Source organism: Symphodus melops (genome assembly GCF_947650265.1).
Source record: "Symphodus melops genome assembly, chromosome: 22".
Taxonomy (NCBI): domain Eukaryota; kingdom Metazoa; phylum Chordata; class Actinopteri; order Labriformes; family Labridae; genus Symphodus; species Symphodus melops.
The window spans coordinates 17,491,711-17,500,636 of record NC_136712.1 but is presented as its reverse complement, the minus strand read 5'-3'; positions in this window follow the sequence as shown (position 1 = coordinate 17,500,636).

Genomic DNA, 8,926 nt, shown 5'->3' with positions numbered 1-8,926 from the left:
TTTGCACGTCCTTCTCTTTCTGACCAATAAAAGGCTCTGCTTAAAAATCTAAAAAAAAAAAAAAAAAAGGGGGGACACACCAAGGCTTCGGTTGTGTCAATTACATAACATTTTAAATATAAGGTATTAAAGTAGAATAAAACTCTTAACAAGACAAAAGCAGAGAGAAAGGTGAGCTCTAAGGTTCCTCCTGCATCCAACAGATCAACAATATTTCAGGTTAATTATGTTTTCAAATCGTGGTCGGAAAGTGCTGGAACAAGTGCTGGGATGAAGCCAAAATAGTCCTCTCATTCCCTCCCCTCTCTCTCTCTCTCTCTCTCTCCAACACACACACACACACACACACACATTTCCTCCTGGGAGTGACGACAGTTTCATCTCCGGCACACGGCAGCGTCCCTCCTGCTGTGATGGAAGTAATTAGACGACCTTCCCCAAGGCCGGATCTGTAAAAGTGAATCATGAAAACACTGCCAGAATAAAAACAGAAAATTACAGACCGGTACAGACGCTTTTCTTGAAAGGACTTGTCTGGGTTCTGTGGTTGCTAGAACACCTTGTTCATCTCACTTATATGGAGAGTTTGACAACTCTATTCTTTTAAAATGAGTCGTCATTGGACAAAGTTACAAGTCCCCCTCAGCTAATTGGACAGCGTCTGTCCAGCCGACGTTCTGCTTTTATGAAGACATCAATCATTTCTTTATGTGCTGCAGCAGCTCTGTGTGGGTGAGGACGGATGACTGTCAGTCACGTCATCTAAAAGAACAATGCTGCAGCTAAAATGACTTTGGGCAGGTTGAATTAGTGAGGCTATTTTTTTTTCTTTTTCAAAGAAGACAATACCCTTTATAATTGAGACTACTACTCATTCCAATCCCCGGCCATCAGATGGAGGTCTTAAAGGTCACATATTGTGCAAAATAGTTTTGACTATGTTTCTAACACTTATGTACCTCGTCTGTCTACAAATTATGAGAAAAGTCCATCCTCTTCGTCTTTTTGCCTGTTTCCCTTTTCAGAAAATCTTTTCAGGCCGTTTTGAGATTTTCCCTTCATGACATCACAAAGGGGCAGTAGCCCCTCCCCCAGGTGGTTGACCCTCCCACAGCTAGGTGTTTGTTCTGCCCTCTGAGTCTGCCTTCTCACCGTGAACAAAAGGACATGCAGCGAGAAAGCCACCCAATATTTAAAGGAGATCTGTCACACTCACTTTTACCATTGATTATGTCAGTTCAGGACACCTGTTGAGTAGCGTTGTATGAAGTGTAGCTCAAAAACTTACATATTTATCTGATACTGGCCTCAGTTTAACCCCTCATTTCAGCTCCGGCCTCAAACTGTTAATTTAGCCGCCATCTTGGCCAGCTCTGTTTGCAGCTGCAGGAAACTTTGAGCAAGCTTCCTGGTGAGTTGGCAGTATGGACTTCAAATATATTAACTTTAAATGTATTTAAATATGGATCAACATATCTCCTTTAAGCTAATTGGACAACAACATCTCAGCAGTCAAATTTCCATAAATTATAAAAGGTGAATATTTATTTGTCTTTCAATCTGAACACACCTTCACAGATTTCTATCTGTAAACCTTGATATTGCAGAAATTAATTTGTAGTCCTAAACTAATCGAGAGAAAAACATTTGTTATAATGATGATAAATGCTGACCTGCCTGTTGAGGCTTGTCACACCTGTCTTGAATATACATGTCTGAATCCATACAAGCGTTGACATCACATTCTGACTACAGGTCACTTGATGAGTCACTCCCCTTTTCACAGGGAGGACTGCAGGATGATAAGCTAACGCTCGCTGACAGACTCGAGCGCTTGCAGGTCAATTTCATTCAACTTGATGGAGCAGACTGCAGCTGCTCACACCATGTATTAAAATTCTGCAGTGCTGCGAGTGCTTACTGACACGATTATTCCACATAAAGAGGAAACGGCCTCATAAACTAACTTTATTTCAGGCTCCATAAAGGCGCCGGCCTGTGGGACTGTGTCTGATGAGCGGAGCAGTTAACTTAAGGAGCAGACAGGTGCACCTTGAACCGTCTCGGTCGCCAGCGACGCAGCTCTGGTCTCACGAACGGAGCGATAAATTTAAGCAATACAGCTGCCTCGATGGCTGCGTACATCAACCACAGACTGTGCTCTGTTGGTCCCTGCGCTAAAGCTTAATTAGCTTAATAACCTCCAGGCCACGTTAAAGTCCCTGTTACATCTCAGTGGACTCTTAAAAGGTCCTCTCCCAGCCGTTTGCTGGTTATCAGGTTTGTTTGCATGAAAGGGTTAATCTATGTTGCTCCTGTCAGCTCATTTCCTTGAGTCACTTTTCTTTTTTTTTTTTAAGATTTATTTTTGGACATTTTTGTGCCTTTATTATAGAGGAAGGACAGTGGACAGAGACGGATTCAGGGAGAGAGAGTGGGGAAAGGGGCCGCTGGCTGGACGTGAACCCGGGCTGCCCACATGAGGACAATAGCCTCGATACACAGGGACACGCGCACCAACCACTGCACCACCAGGTCGCCCTGAGTCACTTTAATATTATTATTTATTTTTATTTTTTTTACCCATGAATATGTCCACAAGTTTTCCATTCTTGTTGTGACCTAAACAGGACAGGATCGGCTTTGTCCACAGGGGGCGCCAAAATCAGCATAACCCGAAGGTTTACTCGCTGGAGCGAGATTATTTTCAAAAGGCAATCGTCTTACCAGCCTCCATTAATGTGTCATATACAAAATCCATTACAGTGAAAGCACAAGGCTAAACAGTTGGAAAAAATAAAGTAAAGTTATAGTTTTCAATATTTTAGAGTTTGAAACTCTGGATAATTATGAACTGTAACTTAGGGTCTTGTTCACGAGAAACAGTAAAATGGATCATGAGATTGACAGGCAACTCAGTTTAGCATCTGCAGTATTGCGGGTGTTGTTCTGGACCGAGTGAAGAGAGAGCTAAGCCTGAAAGGAGGGCTTTCGATTTACCAGAGGATCTTCATTCCATCCTTCAGCTATGGTCATGAGCTATAGGAAAGTGACTGAAATAGTAAGACTGCAGATACAAATGGCTAAAATTAGTTCCTCTCGAATGGTGGTTGGGCTCAGCCTTAGAAGAGGTCAGACATTATGCAGGAGATTGGAGTCGAGCTGATACTCAGGTGGTTTGAGTGTGTAATTAGGATCCTCCTGCACACCTCTCTTTGGAGGGTTTACAGGTGCACCCAACTGGGAGGAGACCCCGGGGTAGACCCAGGGCTCTCTGGAGGGATTGCCTGGGAACACCTCCCACAGGAGGAGTTGGAAAACATTTCTGGGAAGAGGGAAGTCTGACTTAGTGTACTTCGCCTGTTGCCACAGCGACCTGCCCTCGGATAAGTGGAAGCAAATGGATGGATGGAGAATCTGAACTTGTGTTCAGATTCCAGCCAAACACCCTCAGAGTGTATGTGTATGTTTCGAATCATGCAAATACTCAGGTGTTACAGGTTATTGTTTGGCTTTGACACATTTTGTCATCAGCCAGCATTAGCTTGATCTCAAAGAGCTCTCTTCCTTTTTTTTTTTTTTACCTCGCTTACTATCCTCCTTTTTTTCTAAACACAACTGCTCCTATCAGATCAATCCAGGCCAAACATGCTCTAAGGCTGTAAGGCACGCGGGACTCCTCACATCAATGTTGTGTTGATGCTTTAGGTGTTTGGCTCAGCACAGTAAAAGATGAAATTCTCTGAAATATTATTGTTACAGTAAAGTAAAGTAAAGCAAACTGCAGCCTGAATGCTCGACTCTCTCTCTCTCCTCTCCCGCCCACAAATTCAGCCTTCCCTCAAAATTACAACAATTTTAGTGATTTATGGCCAAATGGCGCTGCAGTGTACCTCCTGATAGCTCGTGGGAGCCGTTCTGTTCAGGGTTGGGAAGGGAAACTAAAAGGCCCCAACTGCTGCTTTCCCATTTCATGGTAAATCTCCAGAGAATGAGACGGAGGCGTGCGAGTCAGCAAAAGCAGAGTCCTTCTGAAAAGCAGCAATTTATATGCAGTATCATAGAGTAATAAAACAGCTGATTAAGTGTTTTTTCAATTTTAATTGCGACTTGAATGGGGCTGTGTGCCTGTAGCCCTGCTGTGCATGTGCCACTGTTATTCAGACCCCTATGGAGGGGCATGACTTTGATTATACGGACGTATAATCAGGGTCTTGTGTCCCTGCGGTGTAAGAAAATAATGGGAAAACTTCAGCGAAAGCAGAGTCACTGTGACATATCCTGATGGAAATGATCCTCAAGTCAGTTTCTTCTCTGGATGTAATTTAACGTGCAGAGAAATTGCTGACTTCTTCATCTGATCTTTCTGGGTAGTGTAATTTAGTTGATCTTTTCCTTGGCTTGGTATTTGGTTGACTGATTCGCAGCACTGATTCTATCAGTGATTCTCAAAACAAAATCATTCAGCCCCTTCATGTTCCGGTGCTGTAATCCAAAGGTTCAGTCACGTTCTGTCATCAAGCAAAATGTTAAGCATCACTACACTTAATCAAAAGCTTAGCTCAAATTATTTTATGCAACACAACCCAATGAACAGTGTTTGTGCTGAAGATTCTGCTCAGAACATGCAGGCTACACGCTGGAGGTGTTCTAGGTGTTTTAGGTTCTGTTTCCTTTGTAGTGTCATAACCTTGCTCGTGGGCCACGACAAAAAAGAAGTTTCGAAAGTAATCAGAAGAATAAAGCTCAGTCTCCCAGAGGTAATAAAAGCAATTACACACTCTGCTAAATGCATTATTTACTTTACTCCGTTTAGCTAGCATGAGTAAACAAAAGATTACTGCCAACGGCAAATCCGACAGACAGGAAACCACCGTATTACACACAGTCAAGTCCATCCGAACCTCACTTGTGATTCTTCAACTCCTTCACTTGGGGCAAGTTTCGAGGCTGGTCGTTTACTACTACAGCATGAGGTGAAGTTTAAACATCGTCGCACCACCGAGGGAAAAGTCTGCACTTGCTCAGGTTTACGTGACTTCTTGCCTTTCTTTAAACGTTTGCCAAATGTGCAGCACCACAGAATGAAAGACGATACTGTGCAGCTGAAGATGAAGCCACGCTGCTCAGAGCACGATCCTTGAGCAATACTCCGTCCTCAATGATATTTACCTGCAGCTCTTAAATGTAACAGAAGAAAGCGTCTCTCTTTGGGCGATTCAAAGCCAAACTGTAACTGAAGACATAATGTGATATTTCTGCCAAAGGCCCTTCTGCTCTGTTTTTAAGCTTGGAAATAAACAACAGCAGTCTTAATCTCATCTCAGCTCTCATATCTGCCCCTGAGCCCTCGCCGTGTCGAGACAAATCTCAGCATATGTGCTGCTGCTGCTTTTCTTTCATGCAGCCAAGAGCAAAGAAAATGAGAAAACTAAATGTGCTTCATTAGAGGCAAAAACTGCACCATGTGTCTTCAAACACTAAATGCAAAATCAAAGCTCCAGCTTGCTATTTTAAAAAACCAAAAGCATTAAACATGTTATCTGAAAAGATACAACATTTTGAAATCAGACATGTTGTCATTTAAGCATTTATAGATTCATTCCAAACATCCTGCAATTCCGGACACCAAAAAGTTGATTATTGTCATATTTTGCCAAAAAAAATTTGAGACTTGAATGATCAGTTTGCATATTTTTCCAGATTGCATTCACTGGATCTAACCACTTCAACTTCGGGATATAGAAACAATGAAATATTTGCAAACGTCATCTCAGACTTCAGAGACACTAATTCATTATCCCAAAACTCCAGACAAAACCAACAATGGATTCATTAAGGAAATAGTCAGCTGATAATTCTGAGTTGTTCTGAGACAGCAGAGACCAAGACACACCCGTGACCATGCTCCGAGACCGAGGCAAGACCCAAGACATTTAGAGATCTAGTCCAAGGCAAGCTTGGTGTGTGCAGCGGGTGTGTCACTTAGACTGTAAGACCAGGAAGGCTTTTAGCCATAACCGGGGATTCAAATCTAATCATAAATAAATTGATGTCATTTGTTCTTTTTTAAAGCGGTGTTTTCCTTCGAAGGGGTGACATGGAAAAATAGCCTGTCAGTAGTGGTCTTGACTGGTCTTGATTTAATATCCACCCAGTCTGAGGTCTCAAGACCAGTCTTGAGTCCTACAACACTCGTGAGTGGTGCATCTGATTTTTCTCTTTGGAAACTCACACATGTACAGGACAGGTTCAGCAAGGGTCCACAAGGGTCCCAAAGATGACTCAAAAAGAAGTTCCTCAGGCGAGGTCTAAACGGGAAGTTACAGAGCCCGGCGAGTTGTTTTAAGCTGAGCTGCAGCAAACCAACCTGAGCTTGTAGCTTTATATCTACCTAACAACACATTCAATATTGTCTGGGCAACTCTTTGCTTTGGCCTGAGGCCAATTTAGAATAAAAAAATATGTTGTTGTGCACTGTACAACAGATCTGTGCTGGCTTGAGCAGCAACATGGAGCTGTCATTTGATTTTTTAATTGCGGCCGCAGCGCCTCTAATCAGATTTTATTGAAATGCATCCATGCAAAGCCAGCAGCCGTGATTTAGAGCCGGAGAGAGACAGCCAGACATTGATCCCATAACCTTTCTGAAATGATGCGGGCAGCAGTGAGGGTTGTCTCTCTTTGCTTGCTCTCACTCAGTCTTTCTCTTATCAGTTGTCATTATAACAAGCAGCAGGATTTAATGGGGGGAGGGGGGGGGAGCGTCCAGTGGGCATGGAGCGAGGATGAACAGAAATTGATTAGCTGTGCGGCCGTCTCAGACAGCTCGCTCGCAGCACTGGCTGTGTTTGATACCACATGACAGCAAAGTGAATGTCTGCAGAGATAATGAGGTGGACTCCACGCGCCCCACATGTCAGACTCCACCAATCAATAAGTGTGTGTAAACAGCCAATACAATGCATGTGTGTATTGTGTTTTTTTTTTTTTTAATTGCCAGTATAAACAGAACAGTCCGCAGTAGACTTTGTGTCAGAGGTTTCTCGAGGTGTTATGGTGAGACGACTGGGAGGTCGAGAGGTCAGAGGAACGAGCGTGTGACTGGACTGCTGAAAGTTTCTCTCCAAGTTCAAGTGTGGGAAAAAAAACACGCGGCTGAGGAAACGAGCCTCACAGCACTTGATGAGTCATCCTTTGATTGAATCCTGACAACGGGTGTGGACTCGAGTCACATGACTTCGACTTCAGTCATGGTATTGATGACATGACAACATCTTAAAGGACCTACAACTTGTCTTGGACTGACTTCGACTTGAGTCCAAGACTGCGTATGTTACTTTAGGGAGCCATGGTGTGAAAAACACGGACTGAATCCGGGAATTTGAATATGTAAATTGAATCAACTGTAAAACGCGGAATATTGTGCCTTAATGTGGGTGTTATTTAGTTCAGCTGCGTTGTCTCCATCCAGCTCACAGAGGCGTGCTAACACACAAATAGAATAACACAAGTATGGCGGACAAAGCAACAGAGTTGGTTATAGAAAAATCACACCTGCTTCTTTTGGCTTTAATCCTGGCTGATGCTCTGTCCATGTTAACACGCAGTCTTTGCCAAATTAAGTTTGCTGTTTTTGGAGATTGAAATAGTGTCCTCAGCAGAGTGTTCAATGTTAGCTGCTTCTTTCTTTGGCTCTTTTTACCTTCCAAGCCTCCACACGCTGGCCACAGGAATGAAAGCTATGAACAGTTGTTGAGATGTTCAGGCCTTGAATTAAGTGTTGGAGAAAGACAACGCTGTTGATGTTAGTAGCATCTGTTTAGCTCTCAGAAGGCAAAACAAAGTCTGACTGTTTGTATTTTTTATTTGCTGAAAACTCTTCTCCCACACACACAGGCATCGATGGTGGGTTCTTTGTATATAATAAAAATATAGGCACAGTTGGCACGAACAGCATGGCAAACGTCATTAATAGAAAATACCACAAACCAGCTCAGTGACTCAGAGGGAGACGTCTTGTTTTAAGATGTATTTCTGGGCTTTTTGCCTTTATTTGATAGGACTGTGGATAAGGGAGGGAAATGGAAATGAACCTGTGACACCCGCTAGGAGGATTATAGCCTCTGTACATTGGGGCGTGACGTAACCACTAGGGCATCTGTGCCGAGAGACATCTTAAAACTAAACAGGATACACACAGGTGGCAGAGGCTGCTGTGTAAAGTGTCCATCAGTATTAACTCTATACACATGTATACGCCCCAATGAAGCAGTATGAGCAATTAAAGGTTAAGTGTCTTGCCCATGGACGCAGCAGGGATCGAACCCTCGACCTTTCGGTTGAGAGACAACCCACTGAGCCACAGCTGCAATCATCAATTAGGAGTGCAATCAGCTGTTAAACAGGTCGACTTTTCATTGATCCATGGACAACACTCACGTAGCTCGAGCGCTTCAGAAGGTCAAGCTCCACCGAACAACCAGAATCCACAGTACTCGTCTTTACTACATAACAGAGCCATAACCACAAAGTCTTTATTCAAGCTTGGAGGCTAAATGTGCATTAATTAAAGCAGCGATGAGAAGTGGTGAGATATTAAAGTTTGATTATAAAAGACCATGAACATTTGCATTCAAAGGATCTGTCCTCGTCCTTTTCAAGGTTAATATCCATGGGGGGGGGGGGGGGGGAGCGAACACTTCAGTGTTACATCATTGTTATTAATTTTGCTCCTCTTTATTGCTGGAAGGTAACAGTGTGAAGAGCCCTTTGAAGACTGAAGTGTTTTATAACATTTAACCCATGATCGTCAAATACAGTTTTAGTGAAGGACACATTCAATGAGACATGATTTCATAATAGAGAGAGAGAGAGAGTGTGTGACTGACTGACTGACTGACTGACTGACTGACTCAAAAAGGAT